Below are 19,574 nucleotides of genomic sequence, written 5' to 3' on the forward strand. Positions count from 1 at the left end.
AAAAAAATGAAGTGCCCAAAAAATTTGCATATCAATGGAGGGTGTTCCAGGCATTGTTCATAGTTTCTTAAAATTTGTTATATCAGAGTGTGGGGTGTTCCTATTTAGTTATACCTTCCTTTCACGCTATGGAATGCGATGTATGACGGTGCGCTACAACTCGACCTTTCCCGAAGGATATTGTCGTAAAGCAGTGGTCAAGGAACTTGAGAATAAGTGAATGGGATGCACATGGGGCTGGAGATGGCTCGCAATAAGACAAAAGTGGCTTTGGTGTGCTCAAAGCGGACTGTGGATGAGTTTGTCCTAGCTATAGGAGATTATCAAATAAACTCAATGGTTTATTCTAGTCAGACTCCCTGATGGAGATGTTATAAAAAAACATCAAAACGCATAGGAGAATAAGAAAAAACCAAAACTTTTGTCTTTTTATTTATCGGTCTAAACGCTCTTTTAGAAAAATTAATAAAAACTATACTCTGGCCCAAAATCACTAATAAACTCGAAGCCTTTCTTGAAACATCTAGGAGTAAACATTGACTCAAAACTAAAGGGCCCATTAGTGATACTTAGCATAGACTTGACTTGATTTGGCGTAAACTTGGTAACTTCTCTTGGCATCTCAAAATGTAAACGTCACTTAGAACTTACAGAGAAAGTCGAAATTCAACAGACTTCTAACTCAAATTAAGTGCTGCTAAGTATTGAGTAATCTGTAACATGCAATGTTCATTTAACAGAACTGTAAGTGACAGTTCTCAAGTCAAGTCTTTGCTAAGTATCAGTAATGGGCGCTTGACTTTTAAGGAGCACAGGGCTGTGGAGGAGAAATTATTTAGAGCTAGTGGCGCCCTAACGCGAATAATGCCCAATATCGGTGGCCCAGGCGAAGCTACCCGTCCGCTATTCTCCAAAATACCCAGCTTGATAATATTATATGTAGCACCAGCATGGCACGGATCTAAAATGGCCCATGTCCGATCTTGCGGTCCATTCTTTATTCAGGACAATCCTAGTAGATCTACTCTCAGGTGAAATGGCTGATCTGTATGGCATTGGAATCGGCGGACCATCTGAAGATGTCCAGAAAAGCGCAAGGCCACGAACAATAGTTATTTATCATTTTCTTCATTTATTAAATTGGGTTCACTATTTCGTATTCTGTTTTGATTTCGATTTCCATGGCTATTTCGGCACCAGTTGTGATAACACTTGCCATTTCTGATTTCAGTTTCAGTTTCGGTCCCAATTTCTGCACCATTTTAAATACCTATTCTGATTTCCTTTTACATATCAGTTTTGTTAGATTTTCCATTCTTGAATCGAGTCTTTTTTTTTAATTGCGGCTTCAATCCTATTTCGATCCATATTTCGACTTAAGTTTCTACTCGATCCGAGTTTAGATTCCACTACGGACTACAGATTCGATCCCTGTTTCAATATCCCAGTTTCGCCTCTGGTTTCGATTACATTTGCAATTCCTTTTCCAATAAAGTTTTGATGCCAATTCCAATTAATTTTTTCCATTCCAACTTCGGTCCTAATTTTGATCCCATATTCAATTCTATTTTCATTCACAGTCCCGGTTGCATTTTTGCTTCCAATTTCGATTTGATTTTGCATCCCACTTTCGACTTTACTTTCTACCCCAACTCCGATTTTAGTTTCGTTTCCATTTTGCATCTCAGTTACGACTTCATTTTCTACCAAAATTCCGATTCCAGTTTCGATTCCATTTGGCGTCCCAAATTCGACTTCACTTTCTATCCCAATTCCGATTCCAGTTTCGATTCCATTTTGGACTACATAGTCGCCATAGTTCCAATCACAATTTCGATTCCAGTTTATCCCCAGTTTCAATTCCTTTTTGTATTCCAATTTCGATTGATATTTCAATTCAAATTCCAAATTCATGTTCTACCATTCCAGTTTCGATGCCAGTTCCGATCCTATTGTAGATTCCAGCGCGATCCAAATTTCGACTCTAGTTCCGATTCCGATTACATATTCTGCTCCAGCAATAACATTCATGAAGTTGAAAAATATAATCACATAACTTTTAAAAATTCTAAATGATTACATTTCCAATGGTAGCTTTTTTAACATACTCATTAGACTGGGTCGATTTATTAACCGATATCGCGCCATCGATTTTTCGATAGGATTTGGACTCAGGAAAAAAAGTTCCACTACGCATACCCCAAAAAATAATCGGGCCTGTTCTGGATTTCGATTCCGACCAATTTATTCGGAATGGAAATGAATTGGTGTTCTGAATATCGATTCCGACCAGACTTGGTCGATTTGAAAAGTTTAGCCTCTGAGCAGTCGGAATCGAAAGTAATTAGCCTACTAAGCATAGATTGTACGACCGTACATTAATTTCAATATGAAAATTACCAAAGTTATCCTCTCCTCATTTCAAATTTCTTAAACATTTAAATTTTAAATCGCAGCATTTTATATGGCCATGACTGTCGTTAGAGTACTATATAAACATCCAATTTCGCATCATATGGTTTCCGATAAAAACAAAAAAATATATATATATCGATAATGTTAATATGCCGGTACTTGGGTTAATTTGACGTCCACGAAAAGTAGATCTTCCTTTCAACATCGACCAGCCAAGCAGTGCAGAAGTTTCCGTAAAAAAAAAAAAAGTTTTTGTAAGTGCAGAAGTTTTCCTACAAAGTTCTTTTGTAAGTGCCAAAGTTTAATTTGTGCAATCCAATATACATATATATCATATGTATATAGAATCAGCTTACCTCATCGTGGGATTTTAAAGCAAAAAGAAAACGAACCCAGACTCGTGATAAGAATTCGGTGTACATTTTTTTTATATCTATTTAATTTTACTAGTGTTTAATTAGTTCGCGAGTGCCCTTAGGAGTTATTTTCATGAATTCCCTAAATTTTTCATAGGTTTCTCCAACCAATTTTCCGAAAGCCATACCAATATTAAATCCCAATTGCAAGACGTACGAAACGCTGGCTTATTGGCGGTACTGCCACGTGGCAGTTCCGAATTTCATTTGTCCTCTGCCAAATGGATCTGGGAACCATTTAAAGCAAAGGAAATCAAATACTGGATCTCAAGATAAGCCATAATCTTAAGATTTTAATACCTATTTGAAAGAACATTTTTATTAATTATGTGATTATACATAACTATTTCAATGCAAGATTTGACATATATATTTACTTAAGAATACATATATATATCTCAACTTGCAAATGGACGAGAAAAAAGCTAATGCATGTAAATTATTAGCAACTTAGAAAAAAAATTTTCCAAAGGACAAAAATAAATAGGTTTTATGGGAAAAGAAAATAATTAAAAATTGAAGTTGAACTGTGAAATTAGCATAGTCATAATGCTATGCATGCATTCGAAATTGGATTGTCATGTGTAAAATAGTTTAAAAATTAGAAATAATGTATTTCATCCTGATTACTTGGTCATGTGGTGAGACCACATGTTAACCACCCCCCCTAACCTCACTCAACGCCTATAGTGTGTCTTACTATTCCCGCGCTCAATGATTTTAATTCATAAATTTTAACAACAAAAACAAGAAAAGTTACAAACGAAAGAAATATTAAAGAAAACATACATTCCATGAGAGAAATCTAAACCTTCCTTTTCTAAATGTATACAATTGTTGGTGTTTGCTTTCAAGCACACGTTTTTGTTTGTTTTTGCTATCTAATCCGATCGCTCGTTTGCAAAAACAGCATATGTAATATGTATATATAAATTATAAATGCACATATGCTTATATAAATATATGTATACATATGTACTTAATTTAATAAAGTTTATATAGCTGCGGAAAGCGAAGAACAAGAACAACCATAGCGAGGAGGCCTTCGACGGTTTGATGGATTTGCACAAAGAAAAAAAATAATCATGATGTAAGTTTGATTAATGTAACATACCTTAATTTAACATGCGTTTAAATATTTTCTGACTACATTTTTTTTGCTTAAAGTGGCATATGTATTTTTGTGTGTACAATTCGGAATAAGACCAATGAAAGTATATATATACGAACATACATATGTACATATAGACAAATGAGTCGTCTCAATTCCTTATTTTAACTCTATAAGTTCTCAACCAAGTTTTTTTTAACTGTCATTCTCATTCGTAAATATATGTAAAGAATTTTATTTAAAATGTAGGTCAAGGACCGCGAGTAAGATCAGCTTTTGAGGTAGGTCAGGATCTTTAGAAAATTTAACCCACAAAAAAATATTGTTAGTAATTATCTACTTTCATAAGGATTTGTTACTTAAAGTTTTTTTTCTTATTTCAACTTTACTTATAGATAGTTATAATGGCCTGAATTGTAATAAAGATTAATATAATATGACTATGTAATCGTAATCTTTGGTTATTTCTCGAAGGGTAGTGTGGGAGCTTTGGGGCTCCAACCACAACAACAGAGCCATGGTAGGGAGGGTGAAGAGCAGCCAAAACATTCATAGTTGCGCTGCCAAGAAGGGTAAGGAATCGTAGTGGTGGGTGAAGAAGTAAGTACTGGTCTTTAGATGGTTTCACTTTGTTAGTTGATAGTGTGCAAAATATGATTCATCTTGTTAGGGCCAAAACCGAATTGAAGGTAGTTTGGTTTGTGGTTGCGTTTATGGAACCCCCCCCCAGACTGAAGCTCCAACATACGTGCGAGTGCACACGCCGCAGCCGCAAACAAGCGATGCAAGCTCCTTCACGACTGTTGGACTACGGTTACATAACAAGATAATTACATTATTGTTCCCATAAATAAGTTTTATTAAATTATTCATTTTATTTGGAAGATATATAACAACTTTTTGATCTCTACACTCCCCAAAACCCAAAAAAATTTTTTTTTTGTTTTTCAAAACACTGTTATCGCCAACGTTATTACAACAGTTTTTTGAAAAAAAAAAACAAAAGGACGTGTGGCACTCGGGGACTGCCGCGGTAAAGCTATTGCATATTATCAACTTATGCAATTATAATATTTATGCAACATTTTGTTTTCTTTGATATTAATTCAAGTTTTGTCTTTGATATTAATTCAAGTTAACCTTTTTAAGCGTGGTGACCGATAAGAAAACAAATTTTTTACTTATATTGAATAACTGAGAAGTTAATATTTAACTTTCACTTTAACTTTAACTTTAACTTTATTTTTAACTTTAACTTTAACTTTTACTTTAACTTTAGCATTCACTTTAACTTTAACTTTATTTTTAACTTTAACTTTAAAATTCACTTTAACTTTAACTTTAAATTAACTTGAACTTTAACTTTAACTTTAACTTTAACTTTAACTCTAACTTTAACTTTAACCTTAACTTTAACTTTAACTTTGACTTTAACTTTAACTTTCATTTTAACTTTAACTTTATTTTTAACTTTAACTTTCGCTTTAACTTTAACATTCAATTTAACTTTAACTTTAACTTTAACTTTAATTTTAAATTTAACTTTAACTTTAACTTCAACTTCAACTTCAACTTCAACTTTAACTTCAACTTCAACTTTAACTTTAACTTTAAATTCAACTTTAACTTCAACTTTAACTTTAACTTATTTTTAATTGTTTGTAAATAGTCGAGCTCGAGGCCATACAATATTAAATAACAAACAAAGAAAACTTTTTATTTGTATATTTATATATTGTCGTTTTTTTTATTTATCGATATTTCGACTTCAATTAGAAGTCATCTTCAGGAATCGTTGGATGTACCAGATCTTTGGATGTACCATTCGATCTGGTACATCCAACGATTCCTGAAGATGACTTCTAATTGAAGTCGAAATAGCGATAAATAAAAAAACGACAATATATAAATATACAAATAAAAAGTTTTCTTTGTTTGTTATTTAATATTGTATGGCCTCGAGCTCGACAACTTACAAACTTATTTTTAATTTTAACTTTCGCTTTAACTTTAACTTTAACATTCACTTTAGCTGTAACTTTAACTTTAACTTTAACTTCAACTTTACCTTTAACTTTAACTTTATCTTCAACTTTAACTTTAACTTTAACCTTAACTTTAACTTTAACTTTAACTTTGACTTTAACTTTAACTTTAACTTTAACTTGAACCTTAACTTTAACTTTAACTTTAACTTTAACTTTAACTTTAACTTTAACTTTAACTTTAACTTTAAATTTAACTTTAACTTTAACTTTAACTTTCACTTTAACTTTAACTTTAACTTTATTTTTAACTTTAACTTTCGCTTTAACTTTAACATTCACTTTAACTTTAACTTTAACTTTAACTTTAACTTTAACCTTAACTCTAACTTTAACTTTGACTTTGACTTTAACTTTAACTTTAACTTTAACCTTAACAACCCCCGCTAAAGCGACCTTGTCGGTAATGCCCACACAAGGCACCGAATCGGCGGAAAAGACAAAGGCCGCGAAAGCACAGCTGCGCGACAACCCCAGCCAGTCAACACCTGCTACTGCAAGGGAAAAAGCGTCGGTCAGCTCACCCAGTGTCGTTGCACAGCGCGCTGTTGGGAAGGAGAAACGTGCGACTCCGCCAAGAGGCTCACTCTCATACACAAGCCTCGAAGGGAAGAGCCAAGACGAACTGCTGGAGTACGCGGTATCAGTGCTGCGCGAGATGCAGGAAACCGCTCTCAAGCAAAAGACCGTGTCCAGGGACATAAAAACCGGTATGGCTCTTCTCGAGGAAGCGTTAAGCTGCATGGGATCGTTAAGGGCCCAAAAGGTAGATGAGAGCAGAGAATCGGGCCGAAAAAGCAAGAGGGCACGAACGAGCTCAGATTCCTACTCAGAGGACTTGGAATCCAAAAAGAAACGAGATGAAAGAACAAATACGCTTTCACAAGGTGAGTCTTGGTCCAATGTAGCGCGCCGGAGACTGAAACAGCGGGCCCAGCCAGGCAAGCAGGCAACCCCCGCCCAAGCTACTAAAGCTCAAAAACGGGCGAGAAAGAGGAGACAAGCAGCAACTTTTGTGGTAAAACCTGTGGAAGGCAAAAGCTATGCCCAGGTACTAGCGGCCAGCTCCGCCCTAATGACACAGGTACGGTGGTACGGTCAGTACCAAAAACCAAATCTGGTAACGTACTGATTGAAACGGCGCACTGCAGTGACCAGACGGCCTTCAGAGCAGCTATAGGTAGTGCAGTAGGAGAGGTCGGTGAAGCACAACAGCTTTCCAAGCGGATGAAGTTGGAAGTACTTGGCATGGACTGTCTCACAACTGAAACAGAAATCCAAGACGCAATAAGGAGGGAGGTCGGAAAAGAAGAAATCACTAGACCTCTCCGTGTCTCTGTGTTCGCAGCAAACCAAAGAGAACAGAAAATGGCGGTCGTCGAAATGGACGAGAATATTGGCAACGCCCTACTCAAAAAGGTAAAATTCCCATCGGATGGATACAGTGTCGAATCAGACAGCGATCAGAAGTACAACGCTGGTTTAGGTGTCTCGGCTACGGACACCGGAAGGCTGAATGCAAGGGTCCAGACAGGAGTAACGCCTGCTGGAAGTGTGGGCAAAGCGGCCACAAAGCTTTGGCCTGTACCGCAGCCCCAAAATGTTACCTGTGTAATACACAGAAGCTCGATTATGTCCCTGGATCTGGAGCATGCAGCATTTTCAGGGCGGCACTCGCTTTTGCAAAGGCCAAAGTCTCAATTCAATAGTGATTAGTTTTATCCAAGGCAACCTAAACCGGAGCAGACTTGCTGATGAGCTACTACAGCAGTTGGTCTTAGACCATAAATCTAACTGCATTATCATCAGCGAACCCTATAGAGCTCGAAATGATTGGCATATAGACAACACCGGCACCCCCGCAATCTGGATGACAGATGCAAACCCCAATATTGTGAACCGTGTTGCCGGACAAGGCTACGTCCGCCTAATTACGAATAATACCACAATAGTTAGCTGCTACTTGTCCCTGAATGATCCCATTCAAACGTTCAGGGACAAGCTTGAACTTATTGAAGACGACCTGAGGGACTTAACTAGTAACCTGGTTGTGGCGGGAGACTTTAACGCAAGAGCCGTCGAATGGGGAATGCCGCAGACTAACACCCGTGGAAGGTTAGTCCTTGAGATGGCAGCCAGGCTCGGTTTGAACGTGCTTAACACTGGTACGACCCCTACATACCGACGGCCAGGCTTTAGATACGTGATCCCCGATGTAACGCTAGTGTCAGAAAGCCTGCTGCTGACCGCTGCTGGATGGAGGGTCATAGAGGATCTGACTGGCAGCGATCATAACTACATCACTTTCCACCTAAACGATCCCGGTCAGAGGCAGATTCCGAACAGGCCACGTAGAACAAAAGCATGGGACGCATCCAAGGTCGACTCTGCCACGTTCTCCGCATCAGTACTGGGGGATGCCCGACGGATAATCAACAATTCCAGTCCGACGGAAGAGACGGTTGAAAAGATAATGAGCTGTCTTCGCCACGCTTGCAACCTCTCTATGCCACGGAGGGGAGTGTGGAGGGGTTAAAAGCAGGTATACTGGTGGAATAGCGAAATCGCGGAGCTGCGGAAAATATGCCACAGTATGCGAAGGCTAGCAACTCGCGCGCGCGGCAGGCCTGAGGCTCTAGAAAAGTCGGAAGCGTACAAAGGAGCGAAGAAAGCTCTTAGTGCTGCCATTAAGCAAAGCAAGCTTAAGTGATGGAAAGCGCTTTGCGAGGAAGTGTATCGAGACCCCTGGGGGCAGGGATATAAGATAGTAATGAAGAAGTTCCGTCCGACAAACCAGCTGATGGACGAGAACCAAATAAGGAACATTGTGGATCGCCTGTTTCCCACCCAGCTGCCTAGGGAGGGAGGGTACGTTACCAATGAAGATCGCAACGTGGAACCATTCCAAGAAGAAGAGGTTAAAACTGCCGTGCGAACTATGAAACCTAGGAAAGAATCTGGGCCCGACGGAATCCCGCGGTGCAATAAGACTAGCTGCAAATAACTGCCCAGAACTTGTGTTGCACATGTACAACAAATGTCTCGAAGAAAGAACTTTCCCCACCATATGGAAGACAGCACGACTGGTTCTCATTCCAAAAGGGAAAGGAGATCCCAACTCTCCATCATCCTGCCGTCCCCTATGTATGTTGGACACAGCAGGAAAATTGATGGAGAGTCTCCTGAAGCAACGCTTCACCAGAGCGTTACAGGACGCCGGAGGACTGTCGCCCAGACAGCATGGTTTTCGGAGGGGGCACTCCACAATCGATGCCATAGCAGAAGTTATAGACGCAGTCAATAAAGCCGAGACAGCGTGCCACAGAGCAAGACCTATAGTGTTGCTGGTCACGCTGGACGTCAAAAACGCTTTTAACTCAGCTAGGTGGGAGGACATGTTTGAGGCACTAGAGAGCACTTTCAAAGTACCGCAATATTTGTTAGAAATTTTAAGGGACTACCTAAGAGAGAGGTATCTAATATGTGAAAGTACTCACGGTCAAAAAAAGGTAAAAATAACAGGTGGAGCAGCCCAGAGTTCGGTACTAGGTTCCGATCTCTGGAATATAACTTACGACAGTCTTCTTCGATTAGACATGCCAAAAAGCACCTTCCTCGTTGCCTTTGCAGACGACGTGGCAGCTGTGATAACAGCACCAAGCTGCGAGCTGGCGCAGCTAAAATTAAACCAGGTCATGCGTAATGTAAATAGGTGGATGGCTGAGCGCGGTCTCCAATTAGCAACAGCCAAAACGGAGATCGTCATCCTCACAAAGAGACGTATTCCCACTACCAGGAACATGATGGTTGGGGACCAGCCAATAGAAACACTCGCTTCAACGAAATATCTGGGAGTGAGGTTAGACAGCAAACTCAACTTCTCGGATCACATACGAGGGGCCTGCGAAAGAGCTGCGCGCATAATAGCGCAGTTGAGTAGATTAATGGCAAATACAGGTGGCCCAAAGCCATGCACAAGGAAGTTGCTTACATCAGCCTCGGATTCTATACTCTTATATGGTGCAGAAATCTGGGCGAACGCAATGATATACCGGAAGAACCGAGTCGCCCTCACCTCGGTCCAACGCAGAAGGGCGCTGCGAATATCTTCGGCTTACCGCATGGTATCAGCTGAAGCTGTCCTGGTCGTTGCGGGAACCATACCGATATATCTTCTCGTTGAGGAAAGAAAAACAATAAATGACAACGGATCGCAAGCAAGTAGAGCTGCTGTTGCCATGCAGGCGCGAGAAGAATCGATCCGACGCTAGCAAGATCAGTGGAGCAACAGCATCGTAGGAAAGTGGACTAGGGAACTAATCCCTGAACTGAATCCATGGTTGAAGCGACCGCACGGAGAGGTAGACTTTTACCTGACCCAGTTTCTAACGGGACACGGTTACTTCCATAAATACGTACACAGAATGGGTAAGGTTGATAGCCCGAGCTGCCTGCAGGCACTTCTCCCATCAGCGAAGGAGGGTAGAAGAGGTACTTGGCGACCTATCCCCGGACAGTGTCTTAATAACATGACCTGTCGAAGAGACAGATCGGATACGGTCAGCACATATGTGAGGCATATACTTACCAGTAAACGAGAAGACGGATGCCTAGCCCATTAGCGTGAGAGTAGCCATAGAGCTCACGTAGCGCGCACCCGTACCCGAAGGAATGCTAAACCGGTCCCAGGTACGGGGATTTGCGCGGGCCGTGGGAGGTTAGGTTTTAGTGGGTAGGCCTTCATGGAAGAAGGGAGTCCGACACTCGGAGAGTCTCGCAGTGAGGCTTAAATATCCCGGTCAGTGCATAAAGCATTTCCTCCTTCCACGAAACACAACAAAAAAAAAAAAAAAAAAAAAACTTTAACTTTAACTTTAACCTTAACTTTAACTTTAACTTTAACTATAAATTTAACTTTAACTTTAACTTTAACTTTAACTTTAACCTTAACTTTAACTTTAACTTTAACTTTAACTTTAACTTTAACCTTAACTTTAACTTTAACTTTAACTTTCACTTTAACTTTAACTTTATGATCCGGGGCGGGCATGAGCTTAGCTCCCGCTAACAAGCCAACCTAATATAAACGCACGCAAGTCATTTTCTGTCAAAAATGTTTCATGCACATACAACTTGTATGAGAGCAACTCAAATTGAATTTGCTGCGTGAAAACTTAACTCGATTTCCAATTTTTGTTCTGCGTGATATTTAGATTTGACGTTTGCACACATGCTTCACATTGTCGCAACGCATACTTATTTGGGTTAGGGCAAAAAACGCCGGTTGTTTGCGTGCGCTGAAAAAACGCAGTGCGGTTTTATTAGGTTGGCTTGTAAACGACCATATATGTATACGATAAGCGATAACACAATGGCTACTTCGTGAAAATCAACGACAGCCATGGCGGAACGATACAAGGTGGCCGCATCGAACAGCTGATTATAACCTTTTTTTATTTGATTTGATACATCAACTTCCGGCGCAGTACGATTTTGACATTTGTCCATCGAATTTTCAAAAACAAAGTACATGGAATTCTTATTTATGTGTGTAGGTATGTCACCATGCTGCCACCTTGTATCGTTCCGCCATGACGACAGCTTTTTTAGTTTGATTTTGATGGTCGTACGGTCAGGAAGTGTCGCACGCGCGCTTAAAATAGAGTACCAAAGAGTACATGTGGGACGTGTTCACTGTTCAAGCATTGAAATCAAACTAAATAAATAATTGATTTTGCTTTCGTGCTCGCTACGCGTTCGTGTATACTAACACATTCTCAATTTGGTAACCGTGTAAATGTAGTGGTGCCCATCGCTGTTTATGATAGAGATCCAATTTTATGTATTTGGCCTGTTGCTAACACCGAACCTTTACGAACCTTTTCGAGCCTTTTGGGATCTTTTTTGACAAATATCCGTTAAGGTTTTTTTTTGATTTAGTCGCCAAGCCCGCGATAAAATCTATGGAATAGCTTAAATATATTTTTTGGGGAGTGTTTTGGTCGAAAAATTTACCCTTTCGCTAGTTTTTTTTGTAGGTTCGAAAATTATTTTTTTTGGGTATGCGTAGTGGAACTTTATTTCCTGAGCCCAAATCCTATCGAAAAATCGATAGCGCGATATCGGTTAACTTTCGTCCATACAAATTGACCCAACCCAATACTCATATATCTTTTTTTTTTATTTCTGGCGAGTTTTTTCCCATCTAACCATAATTAACTCGTTAGTGTGCATATTTTTTTGTTTTTTTCAAAGATTTTTTTCACGACCACTGGTATTATTCCGACATTATTTTTCTGTAATCTCAGAAACACGTACTTACCAACTAAAAAATAAAATTGCACAAACAGTCAACAACTGTTATTAATAGTGTTGCAAGTACCACACATTTTCTTTTTCACATTTGACTTAAGTCTGCTCGCGATGTTTTTTGTTTTTTTGCTATTATTCTTTCATTTAGCGAAATTCATTGTACTTTGCTTTTGCTTTGTCATTTGTTTGGTGCCATTTCTTCTTGTGATTTTAATTAAGTTTTTATTGTCGTGCTGACTTATTGTTAGTGTATACAGCATAAAAAGTTCAACTAGTGCATGTTTATAAATAAGGATGTACATTAGGGTGGGTCGATTTGTATGGACGAAAGTTAACCGAGATTGCGCCATCTATTTTTCGATAAGATTTGGGAAAAAAGTTCCACTACGCATACCCAAAAAACTAATTTTCGAGCCTGCGAAATTTCATTTTTTTTTTACTTTTTTCGACTTTGCTTTCTAAGGTTTTTTAATGACCTACTAAAAAAGTTTTCATATGTATAAACGTAAACGTTGTCGATAACAGTTTTTTGTAAAAAAAAAATATTTTGCAACGTTTTTAGCGGACATTTTTGGGTCGGACAGGGCATACATGAAAAGTTTACATGAAAAACCCCTTAAAAATCAAAGTCGAAAAAAAGTCAAAAAAATTAAATTTCGCAGGCTCGAAAATTAGTTTTTTGGGTATGCGTAGTGGAACTATTCGATCGTGCGATATCGGTTAATATATGTTTGCACTTAACAGCAGATATTTTTTATTTAACTACGCTTTTCGCAATTTCAGTTTTGTAACTCGTTTTTTTTTTTATTTGCTTGAGACTAATATGCTTTGTGTGTTGTACGTGCAACAAACGCATAAACAACAACAACAACATCAAAATAAAATTAACTGTATGTGCTCGGCCTGGGTGCGTCTGAAACCGGCAGTGGGTAGGCGCACACGGGTCGATCTCAGAATGGATGGGTCACTCGGAATAAATAAAGAAGAACGCAAAAGAGGAATTCCTCGTTATAAAATAATGTTTAATTCCAAAGTGAAAAGAAAAATATACAATAGGTATAATGTTACCTTAACGTACAAAATGCTGGCGGCGATGATCCTGGGCGATGTGAACTGCTTGGCGGTTAATCGAGAAAGAGGCCGGTTATCCCGTTGAGGACAACCGCTAAGCCGCGAAAAAGTCCTCTGGCATTAAGGAGGGGAAAAAAGCCACACACACAACAACCCCCACATATACGTGCATGGGTGCTGACAACCCGCACACACATGTGCATGCGTATGAAACGCATGCATGTGCATGCATGCACACAAATACGGCGTGAGTGTGGGTGGCTGGAAATATTATTAAAACGTTAGGGAGGGGCGCCGTCAATCAGATAAAAGTTAGGCATTGGGCCTAAACATGCCGCCCCCCTTGCGGTACGCAACATCACAGTCCGCCAAGGATCACCGACCGTGAAGAAGAGAAAAAAAATAAAAAACGTATAATTAATTATATCTAACTTAACATAATGCCGGCCAGTCCGCCGGCTTGGCGGCACGCAAAATGGTTTGCGCAGGGTGGGAGCTTGGTTGCTGCTGCCTCGGTCATTCACCAATTTTCCCGTTATGGTGTAAGGCGTGAGCCAGGTTTGCCTAGAGCTAGGGATTGCGAAAAGAAGTAAGAAGATATACGTGTTCATATTTCTTGCCGTTTATTACAAATTCATTGGAAATTCTATGCTTGTGAATTTTGTATGAAGAAAATTCAATAAAAAATAACTTATTGTAATGATACAAGCTTTTAAAACGCACACCTCCATTGTGAATTCATACAAGTGGCGAATTTTCGATAAAACGTTCACAATAGTGAACAGCGAGTGAGTATTAATATGTAGTCTGATTTTCTGTATACAAATTTAAAGGAAAATCTGATTTGAAACAAATGTGCAATTCATGGCACTTCAATTTAATAACGGCGAACACAAGAAAAAGAAACCTTTCTTCCATTCTCTGACCCTTCGCGAGAGCCGTTCTCCCTTTCAGCTATGATTTGACACGTAGGTATGGCAATGGAGGGATAGAAAGATTTTTCCCTTGTACGAAATTACAATGCACACCTCTTGCGACGGTGTACAGCAGAAATTCAATAAAAATAAAAAAGTTGAAAAATTCATGGATTTCGGTCGTTACCGAACATTTTCATGTTAGGCCTTGGTTGTGCCCGAGAGTACCCAACCGAAGATGGTACTCTGAGCCAGCAAAGGGCCAAACGTGGTGGGCAGAATCCCTGGTAGCATTATTTCGGCATATACGTCTGTCCCTAGTACGAGGCGGATCGGGGCGGATGAATACAACTGTGGATCCGCCAGACGGAGATGTGCGTACGGGGATGCGATGGCGCTGTCGACGCTGGTCGTGGGGGCCATTCGCCGAAAATTGGACACGACCGCCGCATGGGTTGCAATTCGTTTATTTTGGCCGTGTCTTCCTCGTATGCGTAGTAGGCATCCTGCTTGCCCGCCAATGTTGCTGGCAGGGAGTTGGAGCTCCTGGGCGAGCTCATATGCTATCACGGTGGTGGGGGAGCATCCGTCAATTAAGGCCCGGACGAGGTGTAGCCGCCCCCCAGCTTCAATCTTCACGACCGCGGTAGGTGTGATCGCTACCGTTGGTATCATGGTGGCGGTGGCAGCTGAATGCGGGGCTAGGAGCCCTGCCCGGAAGGCGGACACGGTGGTGAGCTGCAGCAAGTTTGATCCGTGACTGCGATCTCGTGGTTGATGATGGGTGTGATGTCGTTGTTGCAGGCGAAGAGGCCTTGTCTCCGCTCTGCGATCGCGCGGTGGTTGTCTTCGTTGAGGGTCCTTAGTTTGTCGGCGAAGAGACCGAGTCTCCGCTCGGCCGTCACGAACATGGCGCTGGACTGTAGATGGGTTGTGCTGGAGCCGCTTCCTTTCGTGCTGAAAAAGCGGTGGATACGATTTGGCTGCTGGTGTTGTGTTCGGGCGAAGAGACCGAGTCTCCGCTCCGGTTCGGTGGATTCGAGCTGGACGAAGAGGCCCAGTCTCCGTTCCAGCATCTGACGCATATAACTTGTACACTCCGTGGTTTGGAGCGGGCTTCGTGGAGTAGCTGTTCCTCTTCATCAATCGAGGAGATGTGAAGCATCGTGTGATGTTTTTCGCCGCATTTTTTACATCGGCCTTGGCTTGGGCACGCGTTCGAGCGGTGGTCTAGAGCCAAGCAATTTCCACAGCAGCTCCCGCGGATCGCTAAGTAAAGACGCTCCTCGGGTTTTTTGGCCCGAAAGATGGGGCACAGGCGTATGGGATGTTGCTTAAAACAAGCGCGGCATTCCGACGTATAACGCATGACGTTCTTGGCAGCGCTTCGTTGCATAGCGGCAAAGCGACCCATTTTTCTGAAAGAAATGCAATATGTTTGACTGGGTCGAGTCATTCTCGAAAATGCGGGGGCGAGTGGTCCCTAGTTGTATTATTGGGGATTTGGGAAATTTTATTAGCGCGCGCATAAGGGGAAACATCTGTCGCTGCATAAAAAAAATATTCATATGTGGCGTGCATTATATGCATGGCCTCTTTCCCCGCACGTTATGTGCCTGGGTCTTTAGTGCCTTATTTTGTTTATTTTGTGTGACCCGGTAGCGTTTTAGTTGGCCACGGGCACACTAGTGCTGCAGAAAATGAGCATTTACGATTTTTCGGTTCGCACATTCTGGTGCCGGACCGGGTAGAAAGTGTATAGCGTGGGTTCTTTTGATTCGCTGTTATTTGTGTTGTTGGTGCTAAAAGATGTAAAGAAAAAATAAAGCCGGAGACATTGGTGCTTTATCGGTAACCGTATCGGCAACCTTATAACAGCTGATTCGACCAACCTTATGAGAATCAATGCAATCGATTATTGGTGCCGCTAAGGTCGTAACCGCATCGTAGCCAACCAATTGGGGTTTGGTTTACCGTCGTAACGATAAACAGCTGATTACGTTAGGGATACGGATACAGCGATACGACATACGGCACCAACGACTCCGGCTTAAAAAATGTTCGTTTTGGATGAGGAGAATCATTTGTAGAATGTATCATTTTTCTCTTTTTGTATTACCTTTCGGTTATTTATTCAACCTTTCCCCAAGTACGCTTGTAGTCCTGTTTAATTGATGGCCTTTAGCAAATGGCACGGTTCCCGAAGGGTATTTGGCTCCGGTACCGATTTTTCGGAAACGGGTTCTTCGGTAACCGTTTGCATCATTTTATACATCCCTAATATAATGTACATTTAATACTCGGCATATATATGTACATACGTTGGTATAAGTATATGGGCAGTCAGTGCACGGACTTTACCGCATTGGTAGTTTGACCAACCTTTTTGACCCATTTTTCATTTTCAACTACTTCTGCTACCAAAACTTAGATTCTACCAATATTTCAGTATTTTCGCACTGAAAACGTATACTGCGATAATTTTAAAGTATTGAATTGCAGAGCCCACCCAACTAACATTAGGAGGCGATACTGACCAAATCAGTAAATTTTGAAAAATTTGTGAAGAACTTAAACAGGAAATAAATTTTTGAGTAGGGAAATATAATGACTGAGTACGCGAATATTTTCTGCGCTATTTTTCTAAGTTTTTTTTTTTTTTTGCATAATTTGAACGACAATAAGAAGTTTTACGTAAACGATAACATGCTGAACTTGGTTATTTGGCGGCAGTAATTTTGGTACCTTGGAAAATTGTTGTGGTAGGTAGACGTTTTGGGATGTGATTTATTTTGTGATTTGTTTGTTTTACGATAAATTGGGACTTTTTTGGTACCAATATAAACCGTAGTTATCGTTTTCACGAAACTTCTACAACCATTTTCAGTGCCCCAACATTTTGCCTTTACAAAAGTCCATGCACTGGTAGATATTTACCAGCCGCAAAGACAAAAAAAAAAAAAATTGTGCACATTCATACACACCCGTGTATAGAATGTAAATTTCTCAGAATTGAAACAAATGGGACTAATCGAAAGATTTTTTTCCGTTGCTTCATTCTTTTTACTACGGCGCGTGGCCGTAGTACAATCATTTGTTAATTTTTCATTTGAGTAGACGAGTAAATCCTTTTGACTCGAGATTTCTTCGTTTATTTAATTACAGATCACAAATTTGAAGATGCCTAATTAGTTACGGTAAATATATATGTTTAATCCTCGATTTGTTTGTCGAGCCGCGAATTTGCTACAAAACGGCGCTGTTATGAATAAAAATTTTCATCCATACGAATCACATGTGCCGTACATTCTACAGTTTATGATATTACAATTTGTATGGTATGAGTTTTATACACGTACCATTGGAAATTGTGAAATTTTGTCAAGTCGCCGACAACATTCTAACTAAAGGTGGGTGCGTAGATGCGCACACTACATATATGCACATTAATTGCTAATTCTGTGATATATACTTGTAGGCGATCCCCTTCTCGAGCTGAAGGAGCAGCAAGTACTTCACCAAATTGTTCCGAAAAAGCAATCAATTTGTGCACTTGAAGTTGATATTGGCTCCAATTTCATTCTTAACCGTTTCCAGCTTGCAAATTATGATCACAACAATGAGCATTCAAAACCTGATATCGAAGCTATTTGGAATGATGAACGTTTGCGCAGACAGAAAATGAAGTACAGCTCGAAGGAAAAAAGGTAGGTACCCACGCCAGAGATACCAGTATCTCAAGAACGTCCCAATTTTTTACCAACAGAAAGCGAAATTTTTCACCGTACAGCAGTGCTAAGCAAATTAATGGATTTGGATTTATCGGCTAAAATTAGTGATACTACACTTGACCAATCTTTAAATTCCAATCTTGCAAGCTTCGCACTGGATGAATGTACTGGCAAAGATCGGAGACGTACATTCAATCTTTCTAAAATAATTGGTAATGCCATATACCCAGAGGAGTGCACAACGAATGAAAATTTGAAGATGCCTAAGCTACAAAAAAACCCGCACCGCACTTCAAGGGAACTGCTGTTGTTGGAGGCACATTCAAAGATATCGATTTAAATGATTACAAAGGAAAATACCTGGTACTCTTCTTCTACCCGTTGGACTTCACATTTGTTTGCCCAACTAAAATTAGTGCTTTCTCTGATCGCGTCTCTGAGTTCCGTAATATTGGCTGTGAGGTGATCGGTTGCTCTACGGACAGTCATTTCACACATCTGGCATGGATAAATACTCCACGTAAGCAAGGTGGTCTTTTCCTATTCAAATGTAAGTGTAGTCACCGAGTGAGAGGATAATGTTCTTTTCGATGTTGATGATCCCGATGTTTGTGGTATTTCTCCAAATATTGGAAATGTTCTTAATACCAATGGAATGACGGTGTCTTCAGATAACATTGTTGCTCCACCATCGGGCTTAGTAAATGGTTCAGCTCCAAATGTCAGCTTAAATTGCATTAAATATAAAAGTTCCAACAGCAATATCTTTAGCCAGCGTACATGGTCCACAATTCTCTGATATCTGCAGTCCTTTGGGATTTAATGGGTAGTCCTTTGGAAATTTTCGTGGACAATGTACTCACAATTGAGGAGTTGCGTTAGCATATGGGCTCCTGCTTCATCTGCGGCGTTTCATGGACTGATGATCATGTTTCCCTCGATTGCAGTGAATGTGGTGGCTGTAGTTTAGAGCGCCCATGTCCGCTTTGTGATGGACAGTGTGACGTACCGTTGAAGCGTGATTTCACCATGTCGCATGCCTGTGGCAAAGCTCGTTGGCATGGTGTGTGTCCTAGTTATCAAGAGGCAATGACACATTTGAATCCCCCGGAATCTGCTGTTAATGCCGCTTGCCCTGTTGCTCCATCAACGTGTGCTAATGCTGCTACGCATTTACGTTTAGCTCAAGAATTATGTCTGCGTTTGGAACAACTTTCGACTAGTGCTCATACATACGTGATTAATTTGTTATTCAACATAAGAATGTGTGATTAAAAGGAGTGCAGCAACATCTCAAAAAGTCCCTCAAGCTCAACATTTATGTAAATAAATTGGAATTTCTAAACAGCATACAACGCATCCCGACCATTTGAATCTATCTATATCATTTCTATCTAACCATTTTACATCGATACTCCATACTTGTACATATAATATATGTAGATACTTATAAACTGGGCGTAGGTAGCTAATCTTGTGATTGTATATTGTCTACATTTAAGGCCTTTGTATACAAATACAATTCAATAGATATACTTTAGACAATATTGGATTTGTAA

General features: G+C 40.2%; 1 pseudogene; it reads left to right on the forward strand.

Moving 5' to 3' along the window:
* Positions 1-6,699: 6,699 nt before the first annotated feature.
* LOC137254144 (uncharacterized) lies at positions 6,700-19,467 on the forward strand (annotated as a pseudogene).
* Positions 19,468-19,574: the final 107 nt, after the last annotated feature.

The sequence above is a fragment of the Eurosta solidaginis genome, chromosome 5 (assembly GCF_040869045.1).
Source record: "Eurosta solidaginis isolate ZX-2024a chromosome 5, ASM4086904v1, whole genome shotgun sequence".
Classification (NCBI taxonomy): domain Eukaryota; kingdom Metazoa; phylum Arthropoda; class Insecta; order Diptera; family Tephritidae; genus Eurosta; species Eurosta solidaginis.